The 20,153-nt window shown below is 37.8% G+C and overlaps 1 pseudogene; it reads left to right on the top strand.

Moving 5' to 3' along the window:
- The first annotated feature begins 11,849 nt into the window (after positions 1-11,849).
- LOC131491197 (histone H3.3A-like) lies at positions 11,850-13,294 on the top strand (annotated as a pseudogene).
- The last annotated feature ends 6,859 nt before the right edge of the window (positions 13,295-20,153 follow it).

Raw genomic sequence — 20,153 nt, forward strand, 5'->3', positions numbered from 1 at the left:
AGAATCCAGAAATGGACCCACAAATGTATGGCCAACTAATCTTTGACAAAGCAGGAAAGAATATCCAATGGAATAAAGACAGTCTCTTCAGCAAGTAGTGCTGGGAAAACTGGACAGTGACATGCAGAAGAATGAACCTGGATCACTTTCTTACACCATACACAAAAATAAGCTCAAAATGGATGAAAGACCTCAATGTAAGACAGGAGGCCATCAAAATCCTCAAGGAGAAAGCAGAAAAAAACCTCTTTGATCTTGGCTGCAGCAACTTCTTACTCAACACTGTTGTCTCTGGAGGCAAGGGAAACAAAAGCAAAAATGAATTACTGGGACCCCCTCAAAATAAAAAGTCTGCAAAGCAAAGGAAACAATCAGCAAAACTAAAAGGCAACTGACAGAATGGGAGAAGATATTTGCAAATGACATATCAGATAAAGGGTTACTATCCAAAATCTATAGAGAACTTATTAAACTCAACACCCAAAAAACAAATAATCCAGTGAAGAAATGGGCAAAAGTCATGAATAGACACTTCTCCAAGGAAGACATCCAGATGGCCAACCGACACATGAAAAAATGCTCAACATCACTCATCATCAGGCAAATACAAATCAAAACCTCACACCTGCCAGAATGGTTAACATTAACAACTCAGGGAACAACAGATGTTGGCAAGGATGTGGAGAAAGAGGATCTCTTTTGCATTGATGGTGGGAATGCAAGCTGGTGAAGCCATTCTGGAAAACAGTATGGAGGTTCTTAAAAAACTAAAAATAGAACCACCCTACGACCCAGGAATTGCACTACTAGGTATTTATCCAAAGGATACAGGTATGCTGTTTCGAAGGGGCACATGCACCCCAATGTTTAAAACTAGCAGCACTATCAACAATAGCCAAAGTATGGAAAGAGCCCAAATGTCCATCCACAGATGAACGGATAAAGAATATGTGGTATATATACAAAATGGAGTATTACTCAACAATCAAAAAGAATGAAATCTTGCCATTTACAACTACGTGGATGGAACTAGAGGGTATTATGCTACGCAAAATTAGTCAGAGAAAGACAAATATCCTATGACTTCACTCATATGATGACTTTAAGACACAGAACAGATGAACATAAGGGAAGAGAAGCAAAAATAATATAAAAACAGGGAGGGAGACAAAACATAAGGGGCTCTTAAATATGAAGAGCAAACAGAGGGTTACTGGAGGGTTTGTGGGAGGGGGGATGGGCTAAATGGGTAAGGGCCACTGGGGAATCTACTCCTGAAATCATTGTTGCACTATATGCTAACTAATTTGGATGTAAATTAAAAAAATAAAATTTAAAAAAAATGGGCAGAACCCATGAATAGACATTTTTCCAAAGATGACATACAGACACATGAAAAGATGTTCAACATCACTGATCATTAGGGAAATGCAAATCAAAACCACAATGAGACATCATCTCACACCTGTCAGAATGGCCAAAATCAACAATACAAGTAACAACAGGTGTTTGTGAGGATGTGGAGAAAGGGGAACCCTCTTGCACTGTTGGTAGGAATGCAAACTGGTGCAGCCACTCTGAAAAACAGTATGGAGATTCCTCAAAAAGTTAAAAACAGAACTATTCTATGATCCAGCAATTGCACTACTAGGTATTTACCCAAAGAATACGAAATTACTAATTCCAAGGGATATATGCCCCCCAATGTTTATAACAGCATTATCTACAATAGTAAAATTACAGAAATAGACCAAGTGTCCACCAACTGATAAATGGATAAAGAAGATGTGGTATATATACACAATGGAATATTACTCAGCCATCAAAAAGAATGAAATCTTGCCATTTGCAACAACTGTGGATGGAGCTAGAGAGTATTATCCTAAGTTGAATAAATCAGAGAAAGATAAATGACTTATGATTTCACCCATATGTGGAATTTAAGAAACAAAACAAATGAGCAAAGGGAAAAAAGAGAGACACACACCAAGAAACAGATTCTTAACTATAGAGAACAACCGATGGTTACCAGAGGGGAGGTGGATGGAGGGCTGGGTCAAATAGGTGATGGGGATTAAGGGGTGCACTTGTTGTGATGAGTACCAGGTGTTGTATGGAAGCGTTGAATCACTATGTTGTACACCTGAAACTAATATTATACTATATATTAACTAACTGGAATTTAAATAAAAACTTAAAAAATAATTAAAAATAAAACCAAAGTGTTATACACCTAAAACTTACAAATATTTTGTCAATTATATCTTGATAAAAATTAAAAACAGCAAAAAAAATTAAATAATAATTACGGTACAGAAAAATTAAAAAACAAAGGATTAATAAATGTTTAATGTTTACTTATTTATTTTGAGAGAGAGGGAGAGCAGGGGAGGGGCAGAGAGAGAGAATGAGAGAATCCCAAGCAAGCTCCATGTTGTCTGTGTATAGCTTGACGTGGGGCTCAATTTCACAAACTGTGAGATCATGACCTGAGCCAAAACCAAGAGTTGGACTCTTAACCAACTGAACCACCCAGGCACCCCTTAATAATTTTTAATTAATTTGGGGCAGCTGGGTAGGTCAGTTGGTTAAGCACCTGACTTTGGCTCAGGTCATGATTTCACGGTTTTTGAGTTTGAGCCCCGTGTCGGGCTCTGTGCTGACAGCTCGGAGCCTGGAGCCTGCTTCAAATTCTGTGTCTCCCTCTCTCTCTGCTCTTCCCCCACTCATGCTCTGTCTCTCTCTGTCTCAAAAATAAGTAAACATTTAAAAATAATAATTTTTAAATAATTGATTTTTTAAAAGGGAAAGAAACTTATATTTATAAATTGTTGTGGTAATGAGTACCATTTTGCCTTTGAGCCTTACCTTTTGCATATTTGTCAATGACTTCATCAAAACCTGCCTTCTTCATATATTCATATTTAATAGAGAATATAGCCAGATTTGTCAATCTCTTTACTCACTGTTGATTGAAAAACTTTTTATTGACTTTCATTTTGAAAAGTTTATTTCAAATGAAGCAACATATCTACAAATAAGAAAAGTCTTAAGCAAAAAGGGTAAGTTTGGCAGAGATATTGTGAAATGGCAAAATCCCATTTCACAATAAATTTTAAAAATTACATGTCTTTGTTTCTTTAGTATTGATTTTATTTTTTAACGTTTATTTATTTTTTGAGACACAGAGAGACAGAGCATGAACGGGGGAGGGTCAGAGAGAGGGAGACACAGAATCTGAAACAGGCTCCAGGCTCCGAGCTGTCAGCACAGAGAGGGAGACACAGAATCTGAAACAGGCTCCAGGCTCCGAGCTGTCAGCACAGAGCCCGACTCAGGGCTTGAACTCACGGACAGTGAGATCATGACCTGAGCCGAAGTCGGCCGCTTAACCGACTGAGCCACCCAGGCGCCCCTCTTTAGTATTGATTTTAACCGCTTTCAAATGTCTACATTTTAAATTCAAAATTTTAAACACAAACAAGAACTCCATATAGTTATGTAAAATGACAGAATTAAAGGAACTGAAGTTTTGTTTCTTCATCTTTACAATCTCTGTGTCATCATTTTTATATCAAATTTACTCTTTAAATGCAGAAATATATAATAGCACAGGGGCTGAAGACAAGAACAGCATCTGTAGTGAACGCAAGCAATTCTGAACCATTATGAACTTACTCTACAACAAATATGTAGCCGAGTTTGAGTGTGTTGGATGCTGATTCCAAATTGATGTCCATGTAGCATACAATGTTTCAGTGATAAAAAATAATAATAAATGACAAATAATTTTTGTAAAGTAGTCTCCACCCCCAGCATGGAGCCCAATACAGGGCTTGAACTCATGACCCTGAGATCAAGACCTGAGCTGAGATCAAGAGTTGGATGCTTAACTGACCAACCCACCCAGGTGCCCCAATGATACATGATTTTTAAGATGATTAAAAATATGCTAAGTGAGGTATGTACATATTAGTATTTTGTTATTTGTTATTGCTTATTATGTTAATTTTAGGTTCACGGTAAAATTGAGAGGAAAGTACAGAGATTTCCCATATAGTCCCTATCCCCCACATGCATGGTCTCATTATCCCATTATCAATATCTCCCATCCAATTGGTACATTTGTTACAATTGTTGAACCTAAACTGACACACCTTAATCACTCCCAAATCCATACTTTACCTTAGGGTTAACTCTTGGTCTTGTACATTCCATGGATTTGGGCAAATATATAATGGTATGTATCCCTCATTATAGTGTCATACAGAGTATTTCCCTGGCCTAAAAATTTTCTGGGCCTATTCATCCCTCCAAATGCTCAACCTCTGGTAACCACTGATGGTTTTACTCTTTCCAGAGTTTTGCCTTTTCCATGTCATACAGTTGGAATCATACAATATGTAGCTGTTTCAGACTGGCTTCTTTTACTTAGTTACATACATTTAAGTTTCCTCTATGTCTTTTCATGGCTTTATAGCTCACTTTGTTTTAGCGCTAAATAATATTCCCTTATCTGGATGTACCACAGTTTATCCATTCACCTACTGAAGGGTATCTTGGTTGCTTCTAAGCTCCAGCAATTATGAATAGAGGTGCTACAAATATCTGTGTGAAGGTTTTTCAGTAAACATTACTTTTCAGCTCCTTTGTGTAAATACCAAGGGATGCAGTCACTGGATTAAATGGTAAGAGCATGTTTAGTTTTGTAAGAAACTGCCAAAATTCCAAGGTGGCTGTACCATTTTGCATTCACACCAGCAATGAATGAGAGTCCCTGTTGACCTTCATTATTAAGCAAATTTGATATTGTCAATGATCTAGAGTTTAGCCATTTGAATAGGTGTGTAATGGTATGAATTACTGGTTTTTTGGAGGAAGATTATAAAGGTAAAGTGCCATTTTCATCATATGATATCAAGGTTACATACCACCAACATGACATAGGACTGTTGATGTTGATCTCCTGACTGAAGTAGCATTTGCTCTGCTTTTCTACTATGAAGATTTTCCTCACCCACAACTTTCCGTATTGTACTTTTAGGAAGGAAGGCAGCCTACATTTAAGGAGTAGAAACTTATGCTCCCCTTCTTTTAGGTTTGAGTATCTATATACTGTATTTAGAAATTTTATGCATAGGAAATTTGCCTATTCTCACCCATTAATTAATTAATTTAGTCATTTATTTATACCATTATAGACTCATGGATATTTATTTTATATTTTTGGTTACAATTTGATGCTACTTTTATTCTTTCTTTCTTTCTTTCTTTCTTTCTTTCTTTCTTTCAATATTTATTTATTTTGGGGAGCGCACAAGAGGGGGAGGGACAGACAGAGGTGGACAGAGGCCCCAAAGTGGGCTCTGCACTGACAGGCTGATAGCAGCAAGCCTGATGTGGGGTTCAAACTCACGAGCCACGAGATCATGACCTGAGCCGAAGTTGGACGCTCAACCGACTGAGCCACCCAGGTCCCCTATGCCACTTTTATTGTGTTGCTCAACTTATTCCATTTTTGGAATTGAGAGTTCTTTCGGCTGGCTTATGCCTCTCTGACATAGCCCCCCAGTGTGTGTGTGTGTGTGTGTGTGTGTGTGTGTGTGTGTTGAACAATCCCTTACTTTCTGACACCACAAGATGATCCAGGTTCATTTTGTAAATGCCTGCCCAAGTCCAGAATCAGCCATTTTCCAAGGAACCCTGGTTCTGTTTCATGGATAACGGTATTAGAAGCCAAGATCTAGGCCCTAAGTGTGTTTATTATGTTTGGGGTGTCATTTCTTCTAAGCTGAGTGGACAGAATGAAGAAGTATGTGTGCACATACTAACCCATCTGTATACACATATCTATAAATATTTCTATATTTAACCATCTGTACCTATGAATTAAATGTGAATTCTTTTTTTTTAAGTTTATTTATTTTTGAGAGAGACAGATTGTGAGTGGGGGAGGGAGATAGAGAATCTGAAGCAGCCTCCAGTCTGTGAGCTGTCAGCACAGAGCCTGACATGGGGCTCAAACCCACAAACCAGGGAATCATGACCTGAGCTAAAGTGAATGCTTAACTGACTGAGCCACCCAGGTGGCTAAACACGCATTCTTACTGATGTCTCCAACTTTAATACATTACCACATTTTTTATTCTGTCTATCCTGTTCCCCTGGCTTGTCTGTAACCTCCCACTCATGAGAAGAATTATATATACGTGATCTTAGTTAATCCTGTGAGCTAGGAATTAGTATGTCATTTAATAGTTGAGGAAACTGAGGCTCAGAGATAATACATTTTTTCAAAGACACAGTAATTAAGAGGTGGAAACCAAACTTCTTCTGGGAGAAAAATAATATTTAAGGCAAAAAATTAAAAGGTATGTGGTTTGTGTAGTAGACCATTCTGATGAATTGGTAAAATGCATTTAAGCTATGTTGATATGGTCCAGAATTAAACATAGACGAATTTGACATTATACCAGTTGTTTCAATGTTGTGTGCACATCTTTGAGGACCAAACTATTACATTGAAGATCTGTTGTTAATTGTACATCACCCTGTGAGTCAACTGTAAAACTTCAAATTTGTTTTATATCTTCTAAAAGAGGCATAACTTGTTCTTAAATCATAAAGATCATTTTATGTTGTATATTTTAAGTCAATTGATTGAAGAATAATAAATAGTAATGAATTAGATAGGGAAATTGCACCTCTAGTCATATTTTTCCTGACCCACTTAAAAAACCCAAAACAGCAGGGTGCCTGGGTGGCTCAGTAGGTTAAGTGTCTGACTTCAGTTCAGGTCATGATCTTACGGTTCATGAGTTCTAGCCCCATGTCAGGATCTGTGCTGACAGCTCAGAGCCTGGAGTCTGCTTCGGATTCTGTCTCTCCCTCACTCTCTACCCCTCCCCTGCTCACACTCTGTCTCTCTTTCTTTCTCAAAAATAAATAAACAATTTAAAAAATCCAAAACAACAACCATGCCCCCCAATTATGGCCTATTTTGAAATATTAATTTTGACTTGTTCTTGAAAATGGAACTCTGAGATAAAAGAGCGTGGGAAACACTGCATCTATCAATCCCCTTTTGTAAATTCACACTTGCCTATTAAGGCAGTTGAGAAAACCTGCAACAAAAAATCAGTTCAACTTTTGAATCACTGTTTCCCTTTGTCTATAGAATGCTGTTTTCATGTAAAGGCTATTAACATCCCGTATATGTATATGTATATGTATATGTATATGTATATGTATATGTATATATATATGTATATCTATACCTATATCTATATCTATGTCTATGTCTATATCTCCCTTATATTTGGAACACAATTGCTTCTTCATTTCACAAGCGAGGGGACTTGGTTTACTTCTTCTATTTTCAAAATCTGAAACAGGGCTTGGCACATAGTAGTTACTCAATATTTGTCAAATGAATGAACAAATATTTATTGAGCATCTACTGTATGTCAGTCACAAGGAATATTATGAAAAAACAAACATGCTGTCTAGGCAACTTACACTCTAATAGAAAAGATTATAAATAAGCAAGTAAAAAGTAAAATTTTCGATAAGAGTTAGGGAAACAAACAATATCGAGATGAAGCATAAAAGAGGTGATGGCAATGGTACTTTTGAAGATAAGTAGCTAGATACTAAAATACTTTTTTTTTTTTTTAATTTAAGAGAGAGAGAGAGAGAGAGCGCACAGGGGAGGGGCAGAGGGAGAGTGAGACTCTTAAGCAGGATCCATGCTCAGGATGGAACCCAACATGGGGCTCGATCTCGAATGAGCCACCCAAGTGCTCCCAAACAGTTAGCTCTTTAAAGCATTTACTCAAACAAGTCAATAGTTAACCAGAACTTGAATATTTCTTTTTTAAAGATATTTATTTATTTATTTATTTATTTATTTATTTATTAAGAGAGAGAGCAGAGTTGGGGCAGAGAGAGAGAGGGAGACAGAGGATCCCAAGCAAGCTCCGCACTGTCAGCGCAGAGCCCTATGTGGGGCTTGAACCCATAAAGTGTGAGATCAGGACCTGAGCTGAAATCAAGGGTTGGCCGCTTAACCGACTGAGCCACCCAGGCACCCCTGAATATTTCTAACATCGGCTTTCAGTCAGAACGCATGTTGAAATAGGTTATATTAATTTAAGTACTTGCATTAAATGGATAGCATGCTCAAAAGAACTTAAATTAAAAGAATTTCATAAAGGAACTATCTATAGAAATAAGGACAAGTTTAAAGGAAGAAACAAGGAAAGAAGAGGATCTCAAGAACCAAAGACAGCCAGAAGTCATTAGCACCGTTAGACCTGAAAAACAAGGAAGTTAGTGGGAGCAAGGCTTTGGGGGTTGACTGAAAAAAAATTATATTAAGCATCTAGGTCATATGCAAGTAATACAAACATCATCTATATAAATAGGCCAAAACTGTGATTCCATTTAGACAAAAATCAAATTTGTCTTCTTGACTGCCTTAATCACAATCCTCACATGCAATGGCACTCAAATGTGTATTGAACATACAGATTGCATCCAGCTCAGTCTTTCACACATGGTTTCCTACGAACCATCAAATAGTCATATAGATTAGTAGCTACCAGCGGCAAGGATGCACTGCAAAAGTACTTATCTGTCTGCCCAAGTACTAAAAGTATCAAGTAAGCATGAGCTGGGGAAGGCAAAGCCAACAGTTGAAAATACTGGTAAACAATGTCCTCTTTTACTAATTTTCTCACTGTTATTAACCCTCAAATACTGCCTCATCCCTTGTTGGTTTCCTTAAATTCTGCTTATGCCTTTGTAAATATATTCCCTTTATTAAATTCTACCCCCCCCCGACACACACAAAAATTGCACCTAACAGATGCAAATTTCTTGAATAGCGATAATCATATGAGTTAATGATTGTTTTGAAAATTTGAATACAAAGTAGTAACTGCAGTTAAAAAGCCAGGGTAACTTTTATAAGAGTCATAACATTTCAAATTTAAAACTATGTTCTATTTGGCAATTATATACTTCAAATGAAGAAAATTATTTTCTTGTGGGTCCAGTGAAGAAACCAGAGAAATCAGCAATAAGCTGAACAGAGGTTTAAAAGGGTCCTGGCCCAAAGGTGCAAAACAGGTTTTCTTTCATGTTTACTTTTAAGTGTGTGAGCAGTCAATTAAAGAGCACCTTAGAAAACTATGTTTTCCATATAGAGGAATTTGCCATGAATTTTCATATATAATCACATTATTCCATTCTACGTGGAAAAAGATTAAACATTGACCTTTTTAAAAGAACAAAATGGCTCTAGGTAATTTTAAATATCTGTTTAAAAACAGGATTCTGGGGGGTGTCTGGGTGGCTCAGTCAGTTAAGCATCTGACTTCAGCTCAGGTCATAATCTCGCAATTCATGAGTTCGAGCCCCGTGTGAGGCTCTGAGCGGACAGTGTGGAGCCTGCTTGGGATTCTCTCTCTCTCCTCTCTCTCTGCCCCTCCTCTGCTCATGCTTTCTCTCTAAATAAATAAACACCCCAAAAGAAGAAGCACTTTATATTTTTATTAAATTTTTAAATGTTTATTTATGATTGAGAGACAGAGAGACACAGAACGTGAGCAGGGGAGGGGCAGAGAGAGGGGGAGACACAGAATCTGAAGCAGGCTCCAGGGTCTGAGCTCTCAGCAGAGAGCCCGATGAGGGGCTTGAACTCAAAAACTGCGAGATAATGACCCAAGCCAAAGTTGGACGCTTAACCGACTAAGCCACCCAGGCACCCCAAAAGAAGAAGCACTTTAAAAAAGAAAGGATTTGTTTAGGTCATGTGAGTTAATTAACATTCAAAAACATGCTACTGAAAACATAATGGATTATAAGCACTAAATTCGGTATTTATTTTTCTTTTCTTTTTTCCTACTTAATCTACTATATATATATAGAATTATGTGATGTTTATAACAGAGAACATAAGCAACTAAATGACCATGTTGCAACATTAGAACCAAAATTGTCTTTTTTGCCAGAATCCATTTATGCAAGTGCTTAGGTGGGACTGGCTCAATACTCTCAGAGATAGGTAAACTTAGGTTTGGCCAGACAAAGCCACAGTGATTACTTCAGAAACTGGTTACTTAGAACCAATGAGGCTCAATGACAAACAAGGTAAGAATTCATCAGATTCATAACATATTTTGATGATGCAGTCAGCAGGATTTGCAAATAGTTTAGATGGTATAAAAGAAAGAGAAGAGTCAAGACTGATTAACTTGAGCATTTGGGTGATGGTAGCCACATACTGAGATGGGAAACACAGGAGAAAAAAGTTTTAATAGAATAAAAATTAAAGGTTTAATTCTGAACATAATAAATTTGAGATGTCTTATTAGACATACATGGGTATAAGACATGCCCAGCAAACAGTTGCACAGATGAATTTAAGATAAATTTAGAATTCCTTAGGGTAGATTCCTAGCAGTAGAGTTGTTGTATCAAAGGTTATGTGCGTTTTTACTGAGTTGTGCTGGAGCTAGCTTCTGCTGGCTCATAAGAGTTGATTGTTAAATTTTCAAGAATTTTTTGAGCCAATTGTTACAGATATCCATTTAAAAAATTAAATTACATAACCTTAAAATTAAATACATTATTTTTAAAAAGAAGGAAAATGGGGGGAGGGGGAGGTTGGTCAGAGGAGGTCTAGTGGAGAGCTAGGATATTCACCACTGCCCAGCAATAATGGGCATAAATGAGGCACTCCTGTCTTTCCCAGGCAGAATGGTATCATTTGAAGCACTAGTGGGGAGTCAGAAATTCCATTCCTGCACAGCAGTAATGAATAGCCCCCACCTTGCATGTAAACAGAGTCCAAACTGGAAATCTGGACTTGTACCCTGACTTCTACCCCAACTTGTCAGTGATGAGGTGGTGGGCATTTCCTTTCCCCTGCCATATAAATGTCAGGGAAAGCTAGCTAAAACAGGAGATTTAAATCATATCCATAGTCTTATAACACAAAACCCCCAAATATCAAAATTTCAATAAAAAATCATACACCCCACCTGGAACCAGGAAAATTTCAAACTAAATTACAACCTGAGATGATAGAGATATTAGATCTATCCGACAAAGTTTAAAGTAGCCATCATAAAAAAAAATACTTTGAGCAAATGTAAAATGAGCAAATGTAAAACCATGTTTGAATCATAGAAAAATAAAAATTCTTGGCAAAAAAATAGAAAATGTAAAGATGGACTAAATGAGAATTTTAGATATGAAAAATATAATAACCAAAATAAAAACTCAGTGGATGGGCTCAACAGCAGAACAGAGGGATCAGAGGAAAGAACTAATGAACTGCAAGATAGAACAATAGAAATTACTCTATCTGAACAACAAAGAGAAAATAGACCAAAAAGAAAAAAAAAAAGAACAGAGCCTTAGGAATCTGTGGAATCATAACAAAAGATCTAATGTTTATGTCAGCAGAATCCAAGAAGAAGAGAAAGAGGGAGTGGTTAAAAAAGTACTTGAAGAAATAATGGCTGAAAACCTTTTAAACATGGGAAAAGACACATACCTACATATTCAATAATCTGAGTGAACCACAGAAAGGATAAACCCAAAGACATCTAAACCAAAACATAGAGTTAAACTTTTGGAAACTAAAGACAAATTAAAAATCTTGAAAACAGGGGGAGAGAAACAGTACCTTGCCTATCAGAGAAAAACAATTCAAATGACAATGGATTTCTCATTGAAAGTCATGGGAGTCAGAAAGTAGTGACACACCACTTTTAAAATACTAAAAGAAACAAACTCTGAACCCAGAATTATATATCTGGTAAAAATACCCTTTAGGAATGAAGGGAAAATCAAGATATCCTCAGATACAGGAAAACGAAGAAGTTGTCACCAACTGTAAGAATGGTTAAAAGAGTTCTCTAAACAGAAAGGAAGGGACTAAAAAAAGCAAGCTTGGAGCATTAAAAAGGATGAAGAAATACGGTAAAGAAAAATAAAATTAATTAGCTTTTCTTCTTTTTTTGAGGTTTCTAAAACATGCTTGACAACTGAAGCAAAATGTTTAACAGTGACGTGGTTATACATGTATGTACAAGAAATATTTAAGACATTATAAAGGGGGGAGTGTAAAGGAAAACAAAGGACAATATGGTTTCTATACTCCCTTCAAACTAATAAATTGACATCAGTAGACTGTGATAAGTTATGTATGTATGATGTAATACTTCGAACAATCCCTAAAAAAACTACACAAAGAGATGCATGATAAATAAATAAAAATGGAATTCTAAAAATATTCAAGCAATCCATAGGAAGGCAGGAAAGGAAAATACAAAGACAAAAAACAGGACAAACAGAAAATAAAAAATAAAACGACAACTTACACTCTAAAATATCAATAATTACCTTAAATGTAAATGGTCTAAATACAAATCAATAGACAGAAATGGTCACAGGCACCTGGGTGGCTCAGTCAGTTAAACGTCCATCTTCGGCTCAGGTCATGATCTCACAGTTTGTGAGTTTGAGCCCTATACCGGACTCTGTGCTAACAGCTCAGAGCCTGGAACCTGCCTGGGTCTCCCTTTCTCTCTGTGCCCCTCCCACGCTCGTGCTTTGTCTCTGTGTCTCTCAAAAATGAATAAACATTAAAATTTTTTTTAATAGATATAAATGGTCAGAGTGAATTAAAAACACAACCCAACTATTCTATAAGAAACTCACTTCAAATATAATGATATAGTCAGGTTGACAGTAAAAGAACAGGGGAAAAAGACATCATACAAACATCAATTAAAAGTAGTAAGTAGTAGGGTTCTCAGCCACTACAGTGGCCACAGTGACTTGCTCACACCAGTGCCACCTATAGTTTGCTGAGCTCCAGCCTAAGAGGGGTAAGTAAGGAGGTCTCTACACCATGACTCCTACAAAGCCAACTGCAAATCCACTAGTGGTAAAGTACCGAGGAAGCAACTGGATACAAAAGCTGCTCTCAAGAGTGGGCCCTCTACTGGAGAAGTGAAGAAACCTGTTACAGGCCTGGTACTGTGGCACTCTGTGAAATTAGCCATTATCAGAAGTCTACTGAACACTTCTGATAACCAAACGTCCTTTCCAGCGGTTAGTACAAGAAATTGCTCAGGACTTCAAAACAGATACGTGTTTCCAGAATGCAGCTATTGGTGCATTTCAGGAGGCAAGTGACGCCTATCTGGTGGGCCATTTTGAAGAAACCACCATTTGTACTATCCATGCCAAACAAGTAACAATCATACCACAATAAATCCAGCTAGCACATAGCATAAGTGCAGAACATGCTTAAGAATCCACTATGATAGAGAGGAAGAGCCAAGATGGCGGAACAGCATGGAAGTTTCTTGTGTGTCTCGAGACCATGAAATACAGCCGGACCAACACAAAACCATCCTACACACCTACAACACTGATTGGAGGATTAACACAACAATCTGCACAACCTGAACCACAGAATTCAGCAGGTACGCGCCACGGAGAGGTGAATTTGGGGAGCAAGAAGCCATGAAAAGTAGGGAACCGCTTTTGAGGGTGGAGAGAGGATGGAGACGGAGGACAGGGGGAGCATACTGGAAAAGCACCCCTTTTGGGGAGGGGTGCTTTTCCAGTATGCTCCCCCACTCCCCAAAAGCAGCTGGCGAGAAAGTAGAAAACTGGAAACAGCCACAGGGACTAAACTAAAAAGGGAGAAATGAGAAAGGAGAAAGGAGAGGATTTAAATTCCATTAAGACTGTAAACAAAGAGAGCACAAAGGCTGCAACTCTGCAGCCCGATACCTGGTGGTGCTCTGGTGGGAAAGGCGAATCCTCAGGAACAGAGTGGGGTCCGGGAGGTTCTTGGGCCACATGGGGAAATGAGGTTCCACTGATGGAAGGACATTTGGTAGAGACTGTTGAAGTCACCTGGTCCCAGCAGACCCCAGAAGGCAGCCACATTCTCTGGTGCTGGGGCAAGTTCGTTGAGGGTGAAGCCTGGTGCCAGATGTGTGTTGTGATTTTCCATAATCCCTGAAACGCTGCTGCTACACTACCTCGTGAACTTTTTCTGGGGCGGGCTGGCACCTAGCCATAGTCTCCAGACACCACCAGCAGCAGGGTCCAGAGGACGTTCCTGGATGCAGCCGACATTCGGCCATTGCTCATTCGGCCATTGCTCGGTGAGACCCTCAGTGAGATCCGTTTGCAGAACGGATCAAAGCCGCAGTCCTTCGGAAGTAAGGGGCCAGGGAAAACAGCCGCATCTGAGACAAAACTTGCGAGAGAGGTACTGCCTGGGGCCTGGTCACGGAGAGTGAAAAAGCAGGGAGTGGATGAGAGTCGAAGACGGGACGGGTGCGCAGTTGCTGATCCTGGAGAACAAACTGGGTACCTGGGTGAGGCCATGTAAATGCTCCCGCGCATGCGCATATGCACCTACATGCACTGCAACAATCCACCCCAGTAGGCCAGCAGCACCATCTAGTGGAGAGCAGAGCTGTTACACTGAGCCCAGCCCAACTGGGCCAACTTTGCTCTTCAAGAACACAAGTCTCACCACCGGCTTAATTTATGGAGTATAAAGAGCTACATAGACTGACTTCTAGGGGAAAATGAAGCAATTTCAGTCCAACTTTAATCTGTTAGCAGGTTCATCTATACAATTCTCTTTCTTGATTTTTCTTTTCTTTCTTTTTATCTTTTCCTCTTTTACAATTCTATTTTTCTTAAATTCAGAAAGAGAAAAAAATCATTTTTATTTTAAATTTTTACTAAAAATATTTTTCTTTAATTTTTATTACTATATTTTTTACTTTTGTGCAAATTTTTTCAAATTCTACTTTACTTCCATCATTTTATTTCAGTCTACTTCAGTGTATTCAACGTTTCAAATTTTCAAACAATTTCCTTTTTCTTTCTTTCTCTTTTACTCTTTTTTGTTTCTTTTCTTTTTCTTGAATGCAGAAAGATAAAAACTTCATTTTTACTTTCAATTTCTATTAAGAATATTTTAATTTAATTTTTATTACTATTTTTTATTTTTATATAAATTTTTTCAAATTCTATTTTACTTCCATCATTTTATTTTAGTCTACTACAGTGTATTCACTTTTTCAAATTTTTGAATGATTTCTTTTTTTTTCCACTTTTATCTTTTTCTCCTTTTCGTTTATTTTCTTTTTTCTTAATACAGAAAAAGAAAAAAATCATGTTCTTTTTAATTATTAAAAATATTTTTATTTAATTTTTTCTTACTATATTCTTTACTTTTGTGTATATTTTTTCAAATTCTATTTTACCCCCATCATCTCACACTAGTCTACTTCAGTGTATTCATTATTTCAAATTCTCAAACGATTTCCTTTTTTTTTCTCATGCCCCGCCCCCTTTATTTCTTCTCTAATCTTTCAAACCACTTTCAACACCCAGACCAAAATACACCTAGGATCTAGCATCATCTATTTGATTTGTGTGTGTGTGTGCTTAATTTTTAATTTTAATATTTTTTAATTTTAATTTTTTTAATTTCAATTTTTCTACTTCATTAATTCATTTTCTCCATTCAAAATGACAAAACGAAGGAATTCACCCCAAAAGAAAGAGCACAAAGAAATGACAGCCAGGGATTTAATCAACACAGATACAAGCAAGATGTCTGAACCAGAATTTAGAAGCATGATAATAAGAATACTAGCTGGAGTTGAAAATAGATTAGAATCCCTTTCTACAGAGATAAAAGAAGTAAAAACTAGTCAGAATGAAATAAAAAATGCTATAACTGAGCTGCAATCACAGATGGATGCAGCAGCGACAAGGATGGATGAGGCAGAACAGAGAATCAGTGATAGAGGACAAACTTATAGAGATAATGAAGCAGAAAAAAAGGGGGAGATTAAGGCAAAAGAGCATGACTTAAGAATTAGAGAAATCAGTGACTCATTAAAAAGGAAAAACAACAGAATCATAGGGGTCCCAAGGGGGAAGAGAGAGAAATAGGGGTAGAAGGGTTATGTGAGCAAATCATAGCAGAAAACTTTCCTAACCTGGGGAAAGACAGAGACATCAAAATCCAAGAAGCACAGAGGACTGCCAGTAGATTCAACACAAACTGACCATCAACAAGGCATATCATAGTCAAATTCACAAACTACTCAGGCAAGGAGAGAATCATGAAAACAGCAAGGGAAAAAAAGTCCCTAACATACAAGGGAAGACAGACCAGGTTTGCAGCAGAACTATCCACAGACACTTGGCAGGCCAGAAAGGAGTGGTGGGATATATTCAATGTGCTGAATCAGAAAAATAAGCAGCCAAGAATTCTTTATCCAGCAAGGCTGTCATTCAAAATGGAAGGAGAGGGGCGCCTGGGTGGCGCAGTCGGTTAAGCGTCCGACTTCAGCCAGGTCGCGATCTCGCGGTCCGTGAGTTCGAGCCCTGCGTCAGGCTCTGGGCTGATGGCTCGGAGCCTGGAGCCTGTTTCCGATTCTGTGTCTCCCTCTCTCTCTGCCCCTCCCCCGTTCATGCTCTGTCTCTCTCTGTCCCAAAAATAAAAAAAAATAAAAAAAAAAAAAAAAATGGAAGGAGAGATTAAAAGTTTCCCAGACAAACCAAAATTAAAGGAGTTTGTGACCATTAAACCATCCCTGCATGAACTTTTAAGGGGGACTCTCTGAGGGGAGAAAAGATGAAAATATATATATAAAATAAATGAATACTAAAAGAAACAAAGATTAGAAAGGACCAGAGAACACCACCAGAAACTCCAACTTGACAAGCATCATAATGGCCATCAATTCATATCTTTCAGTACTCACTCTAAACGTCAATGGACTCAATGCTCCAATCAAAAGACATAGGGTAACAGAATGGATAAGAAAACAAGATCCATCTATATGCTGTTTACAAGACACCCACTTTAGACCTAAAGACACCTTCATATTGAAAGTAAGGGGATGGAGAACCACCTATCATGCTAATGGTCAACGAAAGAAAGCCAGAGTAGCCATACTTATATCAGACAATCTAGACGTTAAAATAAAGACTGTATCAGGACATGCAGAAGGGCATTATATCATAATCAAGGGGTCTATACCAAGAAGACCTAACAATTGTAGTAAACATTTATGCGCCAATTGTGGCAGCACCCAAATATATAAATCAATTAATCACAAACATAAAGAAACTCATCGGGGGCACCTGGGTGGCTCAGTCGTTTAGCGTCCGACTTTAGCTCAGGTCACGATCTCACGGTCCGTGGGTTCGAGCCCCACGTCGGGCTCTGGGCTGATGGCTCAGAACCTGGAGCCTGCTTCTGATTCTCTGTCACCCTCTCTCTCTGCCCCTCCCCCGTTCATGCTCTGTCTCTCTCTGTCTCAAAAATAAATAAACTTTAAAAAAAATTAAAAAAAAAAAAGAAACTTATCAATAGTAATACCATAATAGTAGGAGACTTCAACACCCCATTCACAGCAACGGACAGATCATCTAATCAAAACATCAACAAGGAAACAATGGCTTTGAACGACACACTGGACCAGATGGACTTAACAGATATATTCAGAACATTTCAGCCTAAAGCAGCAGAATATACATTCTTCTCCAGTGCACATGGAACGTTCTCCAGAAGAGACCATATACTGGGACACAAATCGGCTCTTAGCAAGTACAAAAAGATCAAGATCATATCCTGCATATTTTCAGACCACAACACTATGAAACTCGAAATCAACCACAGGAAAAAAATTGGAAAGGTAACAAATACTTGGAGACTGAAGAACATCCTACTAAAGAATGAATGGGCTAACCAAGCATTTAAAGAGGACATTAAAAAGTATATGGAAGCTAATGAAAATGATAACACCACAACCCAAAACCTCTGGGACGCAGCAAATGCGGTCATAAGAGGAAAGTATATAGCAATCCAGGCCTTCCTAAAGAAGGAAGAAAGATCTCAGATACACAACCTAAACTGACGCCTTAAGGAGCTGGAAAAAGAACAGCAAATAAAACCCAAAACCAGCAGAAGACAGGAAATAATAAAGATGAGAGCAGAAATTAATGCTATCGAAACCAAAAACACAGTAGAACAGATCAATAAAACCAGAAGCTGGTTCTTTGAAAGAATTAACAAAATTGATAAACCACTAGTGAGTTTGATCAAAAAGAAAAAGGAAAGGACCCAAAAAATAAAATCAAGAATGAAAGAGGAGAGATCACAACAACACAACAGAAATAAAAACAATAATAAGAGAATACTATGAACAATTATATGCCAATAAAATGGGTAATCTGAAAGAAATGGACAAATTCCTAGAAACATACACACTACAAAAACTGACACAGGAAGAAATAGAAAATTTGAACAGACCAACAACCAGTAAGGAAAATGAATTAGTAATCAAAAATCTGCCAAAAAACAAGAGCCCAGGGCCAGATGGCTTTCCAGGGGAATTCTACCAAACATTTAAAGAAGAGTTAACACCTATTCTCTTGAAGGTGTTCCAAAAAATAGAAATGGAAGGAAAACTTCCAAACTCTTTCTATGAAGCCAGCATTACCTTGATTCCAAAACCGGACAGAGACCCCACTAAAAAGGAGAACTATAGACCAATTTCCCTGAATGAACGTGTATGCAAAAATCCTCAACAAGGTATTAGCCAACCAGATCCAACAATACATTAAAAAAATTATTCACATGACCAAGTGGGATTTATACCTGGGATGCAGGGCTGGTTCAATATCCACAAAACAATTAACGTGATTCAGCACGTCAATAAAAGAAAGGACAAGAACCACATGACCCTCTCAATAGATGCAGAGAAAGCATTTGACAAAATACAGCATCCTTTCTTGATAAAAACCCTCAAGAAAGTAGGGATAGAAGGAGCATACCTCGAGATCATATAAGCCATATATTAATGAGCCAATGCTAATATCATCCACAATGGGGAAAAACTGAGAGCTTTCCCCCTAAGGTCAGGAAGAAGACAGGGATGTCCACTCTCACCACTGTTATTCAACACAATATTTGAAGTCTTAGCCTCTGCAATCAGACAACACAAAGAAATAAACAGCATCCAAATCAGCCACGAGGAGGTCAAACTTTCACTTTTTGCAGATATGATACTCTATACGGAAGACCCAAAGATTCCACCAAAAAACTGCTAGAACTGATCCATGAATTCTGCAAAGTTGCAGGATATAAAATTAATGCACAGAAATCGGTTGCATTCCTATACACCAACAATGAAGCAACAGAAAGAGAAATCAAGGAATCGATCCCATTTACAGTTGCACAAAAAACCATAAAATACCTAGGAATACATCTAACCAAAAAGGTGAAAAATCTATGCACTGAAAACTATAGAAAGCTTATGAAAGAAATTGAAGAAGACACAAAAAATGGAAAAAGATTCCATGCTCCTGGATAGGAAGAACAAATATTGTTAAAATGTCTATACTACCCAAAGAAATCTACACATTCAATGCAATCCCTATCAAAGCAACACCAGCATTCTTCACAGAGCTAGAACAAATAATCCTAAACTTTGTGTGGAACCAGAAAAGATCCCAAATAGCCAAAGCAATCTTGAAAAAGAAAACCAAAGCAGGAGGCATCACAATCCCAGACTTCAAACTATAGTACAAAGCTGTAATCATCAAGACAGTATGGTACCGGCACAAGAACAGACACTCAGATCAATGGAACAGAATAGAGAATCCAGATATGGACCCACAAACATATGGCCAAATAATCTTTGACAACGCAGGAAAGAATATCCAGTGGAATAAAGACAGTCTCTTCAGCAAGTAGTGCTGGGAAAACTGGACAGTGACATGCAGAAGAATGAACCTGGATCACTTTCTTACACCATACACAAAAATAAGCTCAAAATGGATGAAAGACCTCAATGTAAGACAGGAAGCCATCAAAATCCTCGAGGAGAAAGCAGGTAAAAACCTCTTTGATCTTTCCCGCAGCAACTTCTTACTCAAGAAGTCTCTGGAGGCAAGGGAAACAAAAGCAAAAATGAACTATTGGGACCTCATCAAAATGAAAAGCTTCTGCACAGCAGAGGAAACAATCAGCAAAACTAAAAGGCAACTGACAGAATGGGAGAAGATATTTGCAA

This window comes from Neofelis nebulosa, chromosome 2, assembly GCF_028018385.1.
Source record: "Neofelis nebulosa isolate mNeoNeb1 chromosome 2, mNeoNeb1.pri, whole genome shotgun sequence".
NCBI lineage: Eukaryota > Metazoa > Chordata > Mammalia > Carnivora > Felidae > Neofelis > Neofelis nebulosa.